Source organism: Anastrepha ludens, chromosome 4 (assembly GCF_028408465.1).
Source record: "Anastrepha ludens isolate Willacy chromosome 4, idAnaLude1.1, whole genome shotgun sequence".
NCBI lineage: Eukaryota > Metazoa > Arthropoda > Insecta > Diptera > Tephritidae > Anastrepha > Anastrepha ludens.
This window is the reverse complement of record NC_071500.1, coordinates 57,829,287-57,846,203: the sequence shown is the minus strand read 5'-3', so window position 1 is coordinate 57,846,203 and position 16,917 is coordinate 57,829,287.

Sequence of the window (16,917 nt, the reverse complement as noted above, 5' to 3'; positions counted from 1 at the left end):
TTCGAGCAAGTGCAATAAAGAATTGGTTTCGGTATTTCGAATAAGGGCTTATATACATTAAAGTGATCTCATAAAACATTTCCTCGCTATTGTAAATATTTTTGCGTGCTTATCGCACTCGGGGTCCCTTTAAGCCCTTTGTGATACCCGGAATAGTTTTTGTAATGTGGGGATCTAAATCGGGAGGCCACGTGGCTGATAGTCTAGTGCCCCTTTAGCAGTGCCGTGAGAAACTGTGCCCCGTTTTTAGAGTCTTAGATATATAACACTTCCATTGCAGCTTACTTTTACTTTTGCTGCCGCGAGCATTTCTGAGCGTACACATTTTCACGAGAATACAACTCCGTGCGTGCATTTGTCAATATGCTGAATATCTCGTAGTACAACTCTTCGCCTTTCAAACCATTTTGCATTTATCAAAAAACCTTTGCTTTCCTTTTGTTTAATTTACAGCATTTGGGGGATTCGTCGATATGTGAAAACTGATAAGAATCAGATACATTAAGCAATAGCACTACAAAAAATTTCTAATATTCCTTAAGCCTTTCGGTATCGCCGATTCCTTAATTTGGGCCCTGAGCTCACATTCAAAAATCTTCGCAAAAGTTTAGTTTGTCTCTTGGTCGGCCTGTGTAGTATTGTACTTGGTTTACTGCCACCGGTGACTTGTAAGGAAATTGCACAATCGGTTACCTTTCACTCATGGCTGTCGAGCAATAGACTTAAAGATGCATTTAAATTTGTAAGACAACTAGCGAGAAGATATTAGATGATTGCATTCTGTCAGCCCTTTCAAGCGTACCCTGGCTCGCCAGTTCAAGCACTAAAAATTCTAACTATTCGAAAAAGTTAGAAATAAATGTTCCCTTTAACGAATTTCTGCTTTTAGGTGGCAGCAGAAAGTTATATAGTAATGGTTTAATTAATTTCTCGTTTATTATATTTACTTAGTTCTCACCATTGCCTTAAAAATAAAATAATATGTGTGGTTTGTCTACCGCAGAATGCGTGTTGGTAATCGCTCGTCAATTTGTGAGTGCCAATAATTTATTATGTATTGCTTTATGGTGAAGTAAAAAAATAGAAATGTTTCCAGCTAAATGCCTTTAGTGATCTCTATCTCTCTACGATACATCTGATATATATTGCAACGGCTCATACTACGCTATGATTTAAATATGGAATGTATCATCTATAAACTTCTTTGACCGTTTTGTGTTTAGTAAAACCAGTTGCGTGTTACAGCGTTCCAAAAAAAGGCAAAGGGCATAGAGAAGTCTTAAATTCGGCTCAGATCAAATTTTATGTAGCCGCGTACTTTAAATAAAATTATTTTTGAACTGGTTGTTAATTTTTTGAAATCAAACTATCTCATAAACATTGAGAGTTAGAACTTGCAGTAAGGATGAATATTTAGCCTCAACATATAAAAAGTGGGCGGGGTTTTTAACCGATCGCAATAATATTAATGTTGCATCTAAAGGAGGTGGGGAGCAATACGTGAACTAAGTTTGGGCGAGTTTTATTAAGTCACTGAAATTCATGCACTTACTTAATAGTGGGCTTGGCTTCGCCCATTTTTGTAACTATTTCTTCCATCGTATTTCTTGGTTTCGGTTTATCACTTTTAGAAAATTTCCGTACTTTTGCTTCATTTTTTTTCATTAAACATCAAAGTTTTATGGCTGGTGGGCGTAGATTTTTTCTGATTTCGTCCATTTTCATGATCAAAATGTTTACCTTGGAAAATACCAGGTAGGTACATAGGAGAAATGGTTGAAGTGACAGTCTGGCACTCCTCAAGTACCACTGAAGCTCCATTTTGATACCATTATAATGGAGAAGATTGATGGGATTTAGGTTGGCGCCAAACCCGTACATTTACAGAGAAAGTGCTCAACAGCCTCCTTCTCTGAAAGGTCTGCAATGGGGGTTAAATGTTAACCCTAGTTTTTCCGCGTGTGTGCCGATCGCCCAGTGAGCGGTAAACACAGCTACGAGTTTGAAAATTGAATGGCGAGGAGTCCAAAGAACTTTTTGAGTTCTTCGTATATCGTATTGGGGCCAAAGGGTTTTCGAAATAGCACATGAAGAAATGGAATTCCATCTTTTCTGCGCTTTCCTGATAAATAATTTGTGCAGTTCCCCTTTAACAACTGTCAGGGGGATGCCGATGACCGGGTAGGAGGTCTCTTGGAAAATACCAATTTTCATTAAAACATAACGGAAATACTAAGTTTCAGTAAAACATATTAATATTTGAACGAGTTGTCGTGCGCACAAACAGACATGGCTAAATCATCATTCAGAACTTAATTGGTCTCGTATTATTTCAAATCAGGAGCTGCTTAATTCGACCAACGAACTCCCAATCGAACTCATCATCAAACGCACACAATTTGGCTGGATAGGCCACACATTGCGCAAAACTTCCGGCGAAGTATGCAGGGCTGATCTATGGTAGAATCCGCAGGGATTAATTTAACTCAACAAAAGGAACTCGCTCGCAATCGAAATGACTTCAATACTTTTGTTCTGGCTCTACGCTCCAACCGGAGATAAAGGAAGTTATATATATATATAAGTATAATATATATATGGGCCCAATATATGTATTCAGAGAATTGAACGCAAAAATAAAGCTGCAGGCTCAACAACTCAGTTCTGATAATATGAGCGCGAGACGTCTGAACGTGTCACGTGCACAATTATACAATTATATTATCACGTCCATTTTCGAAAATGTTGATAAAATCATAAAAATTATCTGGTTCGCTTAGCACCTGAGTACTTATTCCATTACCCAGAAATTGAAGATTGGTCCGAAAATTGTTTCGAATCATACAACATAAATTTTACTGTCGGAATGAAGCGAAATGGAATCATTAGCCATGATTTTCTTACTGTTTTCTTTGGAATTCTCGTGTCTCGTGTTTTCTGTAATTTTATTTTATACCATAAAATTAGGTACTAAAGAGTTGTCTTCCCTAATGTCTATGTGCTTTGCGTCTAACCAAGAGGCGGCTCTTAATTATTTATTGCATATCTCTGTACTAGTTGTAAGTGGGTGGTGTTAGCCTCGTACTTGCCTCCTATTTCTGCAAATTGACAGTAAATTGTTGTCAATGTTGTAGCCCTGAAATTTGTACACATATGTATGTACATATATTAAATATTGATTTGAATTCACTTTATCAATATTTAATTATTAAATTGGAATGGATTTCGAAAGCACTGTTTGTGGTTATTGTGTTTTTTGATATTGATAATCACAATCAGCTCATTTAACTTGGTGTCAGCTGACTTCAATTATTCAATTGTAAATAACAAATTATTTGACAGAGTAATATTAATCATTGTGATTATTTGTTTTAAAGCAGACCGGATTTTTGTTGATTTTTTTTCTTATTTATCACGCGAGCTATCTAATTGATATGAAGGCTGGTCCAAATAAAAGTTTTTATATATTTTTTGAATTATTTATGTTATGCGGCAAGTTTGTCCAAAATTGGCCGCATAATGTGGATAAATGCTTTATTATTTCATTTATTTCGCCATCCTGGCCGGATTTGCAATAGCTGCTCCTGCCAAAAAAATTTTCCGGCACTTATGGATAAAACAATAGAATTGCGATACTTTGACTAGTATTTACTACTTCGTTTTTTAATTTTCATTAAATTTTTGTAGAACTCTAGCTCATAATAATAAATATCATTTTAGGAACTTTTTCAATTTTTTTATATAGAGAAAATGCGCAAAACAGTCAAAGCAAAATAACAAAAAATCAACGAGAATTTTGAGTTTCTTCAGACCTTTCTTTAATTCTGATTTAATAGTTTGAAATGAAGATTTACGGAATTTATATTAATCTTGTATAAATTTTATTAATTTTTGAAATTTTAATTTAAATGATATTTAATATAGAACAAGTCATTTATCTATATATATAAAAATGAAATGATGTTCGATTGTACGCAATTTTTTGGGCCGAAACGAGGCCAATTTTATTCGTTCTTTTTTTCATATTATAGGGATCCACTAGGGGAAGGTTTTTAGCAAAAACAAATTTTTTTTTTAATATTTTCTTAATATAAAAAAAGAAAAAATCAAAATATTGTACAAAAAAAAACTTGCTCGATTCTTAGATTATAGTAAGTTTCGAATCGACATTCATTTTATGTGTACAACTTTTTTTGAATTTTTCGCTATTGTGAAACGATTTGTGTCGTGTTGTAATTAAAGAGTCGAATACAGAAATTTCAAATGATTCGAATGAAAATAATGTTTCAATTCAATTGAGCAATGCTTTCCTTGACCAATTCTATATGAAAATGAATGCGTTTGCAAACGATGTTTTCGGCTATGAACAAATGTTGGAATCGAATGAAAAAGGAAAGAAACGCGAAATGATAAAAAAATTCTTGAAAATTTTAAAATGAATGGTGCTTCATTGGAAAAATTCAAAGGTAATAAGAACATACACAAGATAAAGTTAGAATTTGAATTTTTAGATTTATTTTGTTTATTTCTCATTTTTTCAGAAGTATACCACACAACAACTCATTCCAACTCTGATTTTGAAATACTGTTGGAATTGGTGATCGATAATTTTGTCACTATAATGGTCAATGGAAATTTGCGTGTATCAGACCCTGCATATTATTTACCATATCAACTTTTTATGGAACATATGGGCCAAATGAACACAAAAAAATAATTTGGTTTTGTTTTGATTTTTTGCAACATTTTGGTTTTCAGTTAATACAATAAAAACAATACTGTTTTTTCGTGAACACAAGTGAACACAAAATTCTAAATTTATTACGTTGTTTGTTTAGTATTTTTTTAGAAAAAAAGTAAATTTTTTGGTTTTGAGGAAATTTGTTCATTGTTGCTATTTGTGAAAGCGTAGATATTTGTAAGTATTTGACTATAATCCTAAAAGTTAATGGAATACCACTATGACACATAGACAACATTTTTTCAAAGGGGTGTTTTTCAAAAATTACAAAAAAAATTGTTTTCAAAAATTTTGAAGAAATAAAGTAAAATAAAAAAATTTCGAAAGCATGCAATTTTTTCAAAACAAAATTTTCCTCAAAAAGATAATAGAAATTTCTTCGAAGAGGTGTTTTTCTAAGATTACAAAAAAAAAAAAAATTTCAAAAATTTTAAACAAATAAAATAAAATAAAAGTTTTTCAAGGGTATGAAATTTTTTCAAAACAAAATTTTCTGAAAACCAAACAAAATTAAAAAAAAAAAATGGTGTTTCAAAGCATTTCATTTTCCACTATTAATAGAGAATACATTTTTTCGAGGGGGTGTTTTTCAAAGCGGAAAAAAATCTCTTTTAACAAATCAATTTAAACTTTTACAAAAGTATGAAATTTTTTCAAGAAAAAAATTTTCTCAAAAACGTTAAATTAAAAAAAAATAGTTTTTTCAAAATTTTTAATTTTCAGCAATTAACTGAGAAGAAATTTGTTAGAGCGAAGTGTTTTTCAAAACTTAAAAAAACACTTTTTAACCAAAAAAATAAACCTTTTTTCAAAAACAACAGGAATGATAACATTGCCTAACAATTTCTGCACTTTTGCACAATCTAAAGAGGCATTGACACAGAGTGTATTTCCAAACATAGTTCAACATTATAAAAACCATGATTGGCTCAGCGAAAGAGCAATTTTAGCTGGGAAAAGTAAGGGCGTCAATGATATAAATTCAGCTATTTTAGATCAAATACCTGGTGACATAGTTGCGTATAAGTCAATGGACACTATTACTGATCAAGATGATGTCGTAAATTATCCAACTGAATGCTTAAACTCACTCGATTTGCCAGGTCTACCACCTCATAATTTACGATTAAAAATTGGAGCACCGATTATTATGCTGCGCAACATTAATGTGCCACGACTTTGCGACGGTACCAGACTCGCTGTGAAGAAGCTAGTGGGTAACATTATCGAAGCAACAATTTTGAAAGGGAAGTACAAAGGAGAAGACGTTTTGATACCCAGAATTCCTCTGATTCAGACGGATTTACCATTCGATTTCAAACGTTTGCTGTTCCCTATTCGCCTTGCCTTCGCTATGAAAATTAATAAGGCGCAAGGACAGTCTCTCCAAATGTGCGGTATTAATTTAGAATACCCAATTTTTTCTCATGGACAATTGTATGTAGCTTGCTCACGAGTAGGCAAACCATCGTCAACCAACCAACCAACCAAAAACGTTGTCTACCAAAAAGTGTTACAATAAAGTTCGAATGAAATTGTATCAAAGAATTTGCTTTGTTTCGTATTAATTATATTCTCTTTCAGCAAATCATTGAATTTTTCGCCTAGCGAAGCGGGCTAGGGTACGCTAGTATTTTTATAAAAATTAGAAAAGTTCAAACAAAGAAAAAGTAGTCAGAACTGGTCAAAATGTCGCAATTTTATTATGTTGTCCATAAAAAGATATCAGCAATGGATCAGACGAAATTTCTCTTAATAACCAGTCTCGTTCTTGTATTACTCACACAACAACCGTATTTCAGGGCCTCGTCTCCGCACAAACAAAACAATTACCATCGTCAAGAAGGTTACATATTAGGCCGGGTCGATTTATGGAGAGGCAAAAAAATCGCCCATTGCTCTGTGAAAATCATATTCTAGGGATCAATATAAGAAACTTTGCCGAAGGAACCATACCTCTAAAACGAATTCTGATGTCCCCAAATTGGGTTGAACTTTTTAGTTTCTTTTCTCATGTAAAGGCCAAAAATGGTGATATTTTGAAATGATTGTATGGGGAACCCCCCAGGGAGTTCCAGAGGGTGTGCCACTGGCATGGGTGGATCGGCCGTCCAAAGTTAGTGGGGGTCGATCATACATTTGGACTCGATTAGAGCACTCTAAATGGGTCAAAGTGGAATTTTTCGTTCGACCCAAATTGGGGGACATCAGAATTCGTTTTAGAGGTATGGTTCCTTCGGCAAAGTTTCTTATTTTGACTCCTAGAATACGATTTTCCCAGAGCAATGAGCGATTTTTAAATCGACCCGCCCTATTATATATTATATATGTACATAACACGGTGTGACAAAAAAAAAAAATTAAATATACTTTTACGGAGACCTAGCACAACTTGTAGGTATAGTAAAACTAAGAAACATGGTATAGGAGAAATTTCCAATACACCCCCAAAATCTCATTTTATGGCCATAAAACCGTTTTTCAGTAGGTTGATGTGAACAATCATTCCTAACTTCGCCAATTTCCATCCGATTTCAAATTTGTTTTTTTAGTTCGAAAGAACAAAAACAAGCCTTTTTGACAGTGTGTTGACAATTTTTCTGAAATGACAACTGACGAGACTGTAGACGGAAGTATTTGGAATTTTTTTATTTTTTCTCTATTTTTTCAACTTTGACATAATTTTTACGATATTATCCGATATTGAGGATTTTTTTAGTACACTGCTGTTATAGTAAATTTAATTTTGCGTCGAATGAGCTATATTTGACTGTAATTGAATTAAAATTAATAGAGTTGTGTGGGTTTTAAGATTTTTTCTTTTTTTTTACTACGAGATTTGGTATGCGTTTCGAAGCATGAAAATGATAACAAGTGTCATTATAAACACATAATATTTATTGGAATATTGTGCAGTGCATCACTGTACGGTATGGTACGGTACGGTACGGTGCGGAACTGGTTCCAAATTTAAAAATGCATTGGAAACGGCCCTTTGGAGTTTAGTATGGTACGGTACATTTGTCATTCTCTTCATCAGTTTTGAATACTTCTCTGTAAGAAATTCGATCATCATCATTCATCTGAAGTCGTCATCAACTAAATTCCATCGTTTAAATCGAGAAGCGAGCGTTTCAGATTGTCTTCCCGATAGAAGTAAATCACGAGAAAGATCCTGAAAATCTGAATTTGATACAATGTGTCGTTCTGAAGACTTAGAACCAGACGGAAAGTACTCTTCATCATCAGGTTTATTGTTATCAGTTTGATCATCATCAGCAATGAGTTGAACTTCCTTCAGTTCATGACTTGCAGTTGAGTCAATCATATCGTCCAAGACTACGGGGTTCTTAACAGTTGCAACATCAGCATACTTTATGTGCTTTCGAGTTTTATAATGATGACCGTTTACGTCCATTTTACAAAAATAACAATCATCTGGTTTATGATAAGGCTGATGATGCCACATCATCGGAGAATATTGAGAAATTCGACTTTTATGGCAACGTTTTGATTTATATCTCTTGAATTTTAATGAAACAAACAATAAAACTTTGACGTTTTAATAAGGTTAAATTATAATAACAAACTTCTTTTGTTAATCAATGTACAGTGTGAACATTGGTACACTTGGGAGCTTTTTCATATCTCTATTGAAAAAAAAAGTGCTATAATATGTCAGATATTTTCGTAAGTTCTAACCAGTTCTGTTGTATGCAGTACAGTGTACTCTTATGTTTACATATACACTCCAATAAATATTACGTATCTATAATAACGCATCAAAACACGTCCTTATTCCCATTTAGCGTAAGCTATACCTACATACCAAATTAGTAAAAAAAAAAAAAAAATCTTATAACTCACACAACTCTTTTAATTTTAATTCAATTACAGTCAAATATAGCTCATTTGACGCAAAATTAAATTTACTATAACAGCAGTGTACTAAAAAAAATCCTCAATATCGGATAATATCGTAAAAATTATGTCAAAGTTGAAAAAATAGAGAAAAAATAAAAAAATTCCAAATACTTCCGTCTACAGTCTCGTCAGTTGTCATTTCAGAAAAATTGTCAACACACTGTCAAAAAGGCTTGTTTTTGTTCTTTCGAACTAAAAAAACAAATTTGAAATCGGATGGAAATTGGCGAAGTTAGGAATGATTGTTCACATCAACCTACTGAAAAACGGTTTTATGGCCATAAAATGAGATTTTGGGGGTGTATTGGAAATTTCTCCTATACCATGTTTCTTAGTTTTACTATACCTACAAGTTGTACTAGGTCTCTATAAAAGTATATTTTCACTGTCGCACAGTGTAATTGGCGCTTACACCCTTTTTGGGTGTTTGGCCGAGCTCTTTCTCCTATTTGTGGTGTGCGTCTTGATGATGTTCTACAAATGGAGGGACCTACAGATTCAGGCTAACTCGAAACGGAAGATACATTTTTTATGAGAAGCTTTTTCATGACAGAAATATAATCGCAGGTTTGTCATTGCCTGCTGGGGCGCAATCGCTATTAGAAGAACCTTTTCCACTCATTTGGTGTTTCATGGTAATCAGGCACCAACTCATTGGGCTATGGCGGCAGTAATAGTACTTATATAGTGTATTAACTTGATGAAACCAAAGCCTTTTTAAACAAATACACTAACACTGTCGGTGGCTAAAAAGAAAAAGGAAAAACTTGTCAAAGAAAAAGGTAATTTTACCATTACAATACAAACATATTACATGCCCGCAGTGGGTCCAGAATGAAAGTCCTACCTAATGATAGTCACCCATGGCTACGGCGGCCGCCTTATTGAAAATGTAAATGTAATATAAAGGGTGATTTTTGAAGAGCTATAGGAAAGTTTTTCAAAAAAACATACGTAAAATTCAGAAAAATGTATAAAATTTTTATTTAAATCGATAGTACAGTCCATATAATTTAATGTTTGAAGATTATTTCATGCAAACGTTGACCGCGACTGCGCTTCAAATGGTCCATCCGCTCTTGTATGTGGTGCGAAATAATTATGTAATCTTGTTTGCTCAAAGTAGGCAAACGGAAGTCATATTCGTAGAAAACTTGAAAATGAGTTCTGCTTAGTTTTTAGCTGGCATCAAGTAGACATAATTTTATAAGCCTGAAGAGAATTGCAGAAAATCGGGTAGAGCGACGAAAATGTAGCTTTTGTTGCGAAAAATGTGCTTCTTTATTGGAGTGAGCCATAGTGACTATTTCAACAATTTTCAAAAACATGTTAAGAATTGCATACTTCCTCGTATATCCTAGGCAAAATGACTCTAACGAATTTGAGTTAACGAAGCATTCGGGCAATCCTATGCGGGTGACATTAATATTTTGCAAGCCCAGACGGCAAAGCTGGTAAGCACCACCACTCTGCAATTAATGCCTAAGATCGGCTAACTCGAAGTAATGTGTGTTCAAGATGTAGAAGATCTTTAAAATCTCGAAGTGCCCATCAGTACTGGGACGCCGGACATAGCGGTGTTCGAGAACGCGTTGTTACAGGAACAACTTTGGGGAGCCGTCTAGACTATTGAGTACATGGTTTGAAACCTCCTTTCTGTAGGAGCAAGGAGGGGAGTAGGATCCATTGAGTACTTATTGTCGGAATATTTATAGCTTCGAAGAATGAGCTGCAGATTGGCAGAGCTTCCTCAAGGGCTTGGGCAATTAGGCACATTTTCGCTTGAATTCACATTACAAAAGTCATCAGGGTTTCATCATATGTAAGATTAGGACTGTAAAATCTTTCTTCGACAACGAAGAAGGCCAAACAGAGACCCTGTGTCCATCGAAAGTAGTCTGATTTTTAAGAGCTATCCATTCAGTCTAACATAACCAATTTCATCACTTTTGTGATCATATTCTTATGTCCAGCTAATTCTAGGATTTGAGAACTTATTTTAAAAATCAGCGCTCAGTTCGCGAAACTTACTATGCTCTACTATGCGGCTACGATGGGTTTTCCGAGGAGGGAAATTTTTAGCTCAGTTTTTACGTACGTAAACAAGAATGCTGCCTTTTACACCCACCAAAGGGCTTGGGATTCAATGGAATCTAGAAGAGACTAGATTAGATCCACGTACATTTATGGCAAATTCCCGGCTAATTGCAATGAAATCAGACTTAATGCATACCTGATCCAGAGTATTTACTAACTCTTCACGGATGGCTGAAGTCTCAATAACAGGTCGGCAGTGACATCCACTCAGAAGTGCCGCAGTTGATCCTAAGCCTGCGGCTAACTGTATACTGTAGTGTCTTTCAATCTCAATTACATAATAGCTATAAAAAGGCTTTGTTTTAGGTCAGATATTTGTCCGTCGTAGCAAAAGTGATCATTATCCATTGCTTTATTTGAATTATGCGCGATTTTCATTTGCGATATGTCCATTCATAAAAAAAACCCCAATAAAATCAATGTCGTAGCCATTAGCACAATATTTAGGCGTTTTATTTAATTTTTCAAGATTTTATTCTTCTGAGAGAAAATTTTGTTAATACTAATATCAAATAAATAAGAAATTGTCAACGGTTTAAATAACCCACGCGAATTGTCGCCATTTATTACCCTTACCTCAAAGGCTTACAACATATGCCGCATCATTGCAATGTAACCACTTGTTCTCATTTATTGCTTGCATGTATGTATTGCGATTATTTGTTAGCGAAATTTGTCGGCGAATTTCAAAGATTTTACGAGATAATGCAAACATGCACTCGCGCCCATGCGCGATCAGTTCTCGCGCGGTCGGCACGTTTGAAATTGCAGCACAAAAAAGAATCACGAGTATGCGTCGGCATTTAACAAAAGCCAGAGGAGTGCGCTGAACAACACCGGTCAATGATGTTGACCAAATACATACTAAGCTATGGGAAGGTCAATGCACGTCACTTGCACTGTTGCCGTTGTGTAGTGTTTGGAAATTTAAAACTTGCCGCAACTTGAATGGCAACAATGCAAGCCAATGCAAGTCAGCGATTGCACAACCACAAGTGACTTCAAGCAGCAGCACAGCCCGACGCAATGCTCCTTGTGTAAAGCAATGCAGGTGCGTGTTAATTGCATTAAATGTTTGTAATTGTATGATCACAGTCACTTTGGTACGCCGCCACTCACTTGTATGCAGCGTCAATTTAGAATGAAAATCTAATCAACATAAATGGGTGGGCGAACCTAAATCAGCGGTGCATACTTCACTCAAATTGGCCGCAATCACGTTGAACCATGCCGCTGCACCACACTGCATGCCAGCACATTTAGCGTTTGGGTGCAAGATGCCAAGATGCCCTGCAAGTCGGTGTCCATGGTGCGCCAAAGCCACTGTCGCGTCGCCTTTCCTTCAAAGGGCATTTCAATTTATTTTGCTATTTGCCGACATGACTACCGACGTGCGCACCACCACCAACGGCACCATAATAGGTATAATAACATAATGTCAGGCTGGTTGGTGGCTATAGACAAATGCAGCAAACAATCAGAAACGAAATAAATGAGAAGAAAAAACAAACAGACATAACAACAATTAAATCGCAGACGAACGCTGGCAAATGCACGTAGCTTGGCTCGAGTTTCTGTTGCACGGCCAAATATGGAGCGCATATAAATTCAATAAAGCTCCCAATACGTCAGAGTGACATAGACAATAAAAAAAAAAAAAAATAACAACCAGTCGAACAAATATATATCGAAACAAATGCATATATAAGCTTACTAAAACTGCAGTCGGACCAAATATGCTGAGTAGACTGGCACTCGCCAGACAATCGAGTAGACAAAACAATTGCAAGCTGACACGTACGATTGCCACCAATTATTGCCAATGATGGCAACATGGTTGGCGGACAGTGTTCTACACCTATATACATACATTCACAAATACAGAAAAAAATTCGTTATAAAGGGTTATAACTAAAAAAATCTGCACTAATTGACAAATTCAATGCATATTACATTTATTGTTAACATTTAGTAAGAGCAATTTTTTTTTGTTGAGGTGGCACAAAGCATTGTGCCGTTCCTGCCGCTCAAAATCGAGGGTTGCTTATTTGTTAGAACCTATTCGTAACTGATCTGCTCCTACAGGCCGTCCGAGTATCGGCAACTTGCCGACACCCACAGTAGCTTAGAGCCCAGCTTAGTCGTCTGATCAGGGGAGCGTGGACCGCCCGTGTACAAGTATATACGTATGGTTATGTAGATATATCTGTTGGTTGTTTTTTTAAGAGTTTGGGAACTTAAAATTATAATATTCTCCCTCTTCTTGTTTCTTGCTTTTGTCCCATTTTATTGGAGTCAGCTCTACTAGTTCGTAATCTCCAAATTTTTCGATCTTGGCTTGTCTCGGTGTTTAAATTTGCACGTTTTATGTCGCTTTCGATCTACTTCGTCTATGTATGAGTACATATATATTGGGCCCGCCTTGGCTTCTTCGGCGCCGGAATTAAGAACTTTCTTAAAACATAATGATAAAGCAAAAAAGGAAATATTGTTGGAATGAATTTTTTATTATAATCTGCTAGATAATTGCATGACAGTTATTTTTTGAATATGATGTTCGGTATTTGACCGCTGTGTCTACGACTTACATGGTCCCTTTTTTACTACTTTTGACTACTAAATCTGGTATGAGCCAATGGAGGCTTGAATATTCCAATAAATCGATTGTTAAGCCCATTGTACGGCAAGGTTGCGAACCAAATGTCGTCGATGTTTAGCTGATTAATTTTTTGAAACAAAAATTCAGTTAGAATGGTTGTACAACGTTCCCTATTCACCCTAACGCTTCTTCCTCATCTGAAAGAAATAAGCACCGATGATGCGTTCATTGCTCTATGAACTTCGCGAACAGATTTACTCTTTTTTTTCAAAGTAGTTTTTTTTTCTTCAGAATAGTTTTTTACCAAACTGGCTTCTTTTTCACGTTAGAAGTGGATAAGTTAATTAGAATAAGTCCTTTGTTTGGCACGCCTTCCGCACTAAAACACCCAAATGAAAATTGTTTACCTTTCTGAATGTTAAGGTGAGAAAAGCGTACAGGGCGTATTGTAGATATGGATACGGAGATATGCTGTTTTGAAAGCATTTTCGATAACATTTTAAAGGGCATATGACCCATATGAACAAAAGATCATTTTTTTATAGGAATAAGTTTCCGTTCTTTCTTAGCCCAAGTTACGGATTATTTAAACAATTAGATGTTATTATGGGAAGTATGTGCCATTGGAAGCTACAATTTTACTGCATCTTTCAGGCAGCATTCGGATTCCTTTGACCAAAAATTCGAGTTCCTTTGACTTCGCCCATTCATTGAGCCAGTTTACGATGCTCTCGTAAGAAGTAAATCGCTCTCCAATAAGGGATGACTGCATTGATCGGAGCAGATGGTAGTCCAAAGGCGCAATGTCTGGGGAATACGACAGGTGGGGCAAGATTTCCCAATTCAGTCCCTCTAAATATTTCTGAACCGATTAAGCAACGTGTGACCTGGCGTTGTCATGCAGGAAAATCAGTTTGTTATGCCTACCGTCCCATTCCGGTCGCTTTTCTTTGAGAGCTCGATTCAAAGACATTAGCTGCAATCGGTAACGATCACTAGCGATGGTTTCTGATGGTTTAAGGAGTGCATAATAGATGACACCCTTTTGATGCACAACACCAGATGCACAACATAACCTTTGAAGCAGAAATATTTTATTTCGCTGTCGATGGACCTGGTTTAGTTGGTGTTAGTTTTAGTGTTATCATAATAGATCAATTTTTGCATCGCCAGTGACGAAGTGATGCAGAAAACCTTTTCTTTTCTGACGTTCAAGAAGCATCTCACACATCACCTAACGTCTCTCGATATCCCTCTCCTTCAATTGATGTGGCACCCAGTTACCTGCTTTCTGGACGATTCCCATCGCGTGCAAACGTTTATCGACGGTTGATATGTCAACATCCAACTCTTTAGATATATCATCAAGGATTCGACATGCGTCTTTATCCATTTGGGAAAAGGAAAAAGTTACAGGGGGGCTAAATCCGGTGAATACGGAGATCGTTCGATGATATTTGGCAAGTTTTTGGTCAAAAAAGTGTTCACAATATGAGCCTTGTAAGTGCGGTGCGTTATCATGGTGCAAAATCCATGATTTCCCTTTCCGCAAATTTGGCCGTTTCCAACGCACATTCTCTCTCACACGTCGCATAACTTACATATAATATTCTTTATTTACCGTACAACCATTTGGAATGAGTTCCGAGATTCGGAGTGCACAACACCATGATGATCAAAGAAAACGGGTTACACGGCTTTCACTTTTGACCGACTTTGACGTGTTTTTTTTGTGTTCCGGCTAATGTAGATAACGCCATTCGGCCGCTTGTTGACTGGTTTGCATGTCAAAGTCATATACCCACGACTCATCACCTGTTATGATGCGCTGGATTAACGATGGGTCCGAATTCACTTGCTTCAGCCACCTTCTTCCAATGAATTTTTTAAAAGAAATTTAATTTTATTTATTCGTGAGACACGCTAAGGTCACGATCTACCTACCTCAAACTTAAATCATGGTTTGATGGTTTTCCACCACCATTTCCCTGACTTTGACGACGTTTTCATCCGTTGAAGACGCTGATGAGCGACCAGATCGGGACAAATCATCCACGACATTTTCTTCAATGACAATCTGATACGGTACTCAGAGAATCCAATTTTGGTTAATTATGCGAAAGTGTGTTAAGCTTACTAGGACACTCCATGAGCTGTTTAGAGCTTACATTTTTACATGTTATGGCTTCAATAGCCGCTTGGCTGTCTGGCGATATTGCAATTCTCCAGTTTCGGCAATAGTGCTTGATATTGAGTTCTACATATATATCTCTCTATCTCTCCACTGCATATATTTCTTCTGAAGATATGTAGGTATTTGCTTTCTTATGACTCCAGAGTAGCTAAGTTTAGGCGCTTCTGAGTTTTTCTTCGGTAACAGACCTATGCGTGTTCCATATGATCATAAATTAGTTCATCCTGTATGCTTCAGATACACGCCCCACTTACTTTTGTTACTAAATTCCGTTCTAAATATTTTTATAAAGCTAAAATTTGGGTGCTTCGCATATATCACAATTGTGGACTTAAATACTCTTCATTCTCTATATTCGAAACAGTTACTATGATAACCTTTTCCTTATCACGAATCCCTATCATGACATAAATATAATATCACAATATCTGATCACCAGAATAGCAATGGGTACTTATCTCAATAATTACACTAGTCTACAAGGAAAAGTATCCGAATTAATTTAAACTAATATCTGCTTCTCTGTCCATGCAAAATTCGGATTGATAACTAAAATTAATTTATTAGTTTGAGTTTTCGAGATATCCTAACCTAAAAGTGCAAAAAACCCCATTTTTGCCCATATTTGAGGTTATGTAGCCTTGCAGATGGTTTCTTTCACCAAAATTAAAGGATGGCATCTTTAAATACAATCCTTCTTTTTTCAAATGGCGTTTTGTTTGCTCAAATATCATTTTTTTTCGCAGAGATATCGCATTTTGAAATTTTCATGTTTCGAAATTTTCCTACACCTGAAAATCGATTAAGATAACATAGACATGATATATTCGATTACTAATTTTCTTGAATTGAGTCTTATTTTTCTTAAAATTTTGTCTCACACCATAAGTGTGCTGACTCACCACATCCCTACACTATCTAACCTTTGGGTACCGAGTCACACACAGCCCTAACCCCTAGAAACCACCCCTATCATACCGCGAGCAGGCTAACCCACATAACCGCAAGCAGGCTTTCCCACAAACTCCAAATTTACATACTATTAATCCATATATTTCAGGCCCTCAAACCCAAGAAAATTAGTAAGCGACTATATCATGTCTATGTTATCTTAATCGATTTTCAGGTGTAGGAAAATTTCGAAACATGAAAATTTCAAAATGCGATATCTCTGCGAAAAAAAATGATATTTGAGCAAACAAAACGCCATTTGAAAAAAGAAGGATTGTATTTAAAGATGCCATCCTTTAATTTTGGTGAAAGAAAACATCTGCAAGGCTACATAACCTCAAATATGGGCAAAAATGGGGTTTCTTGCACTTTTAGGTTAGGATATCTCGAAAACTCAAACTAATAGAGCAA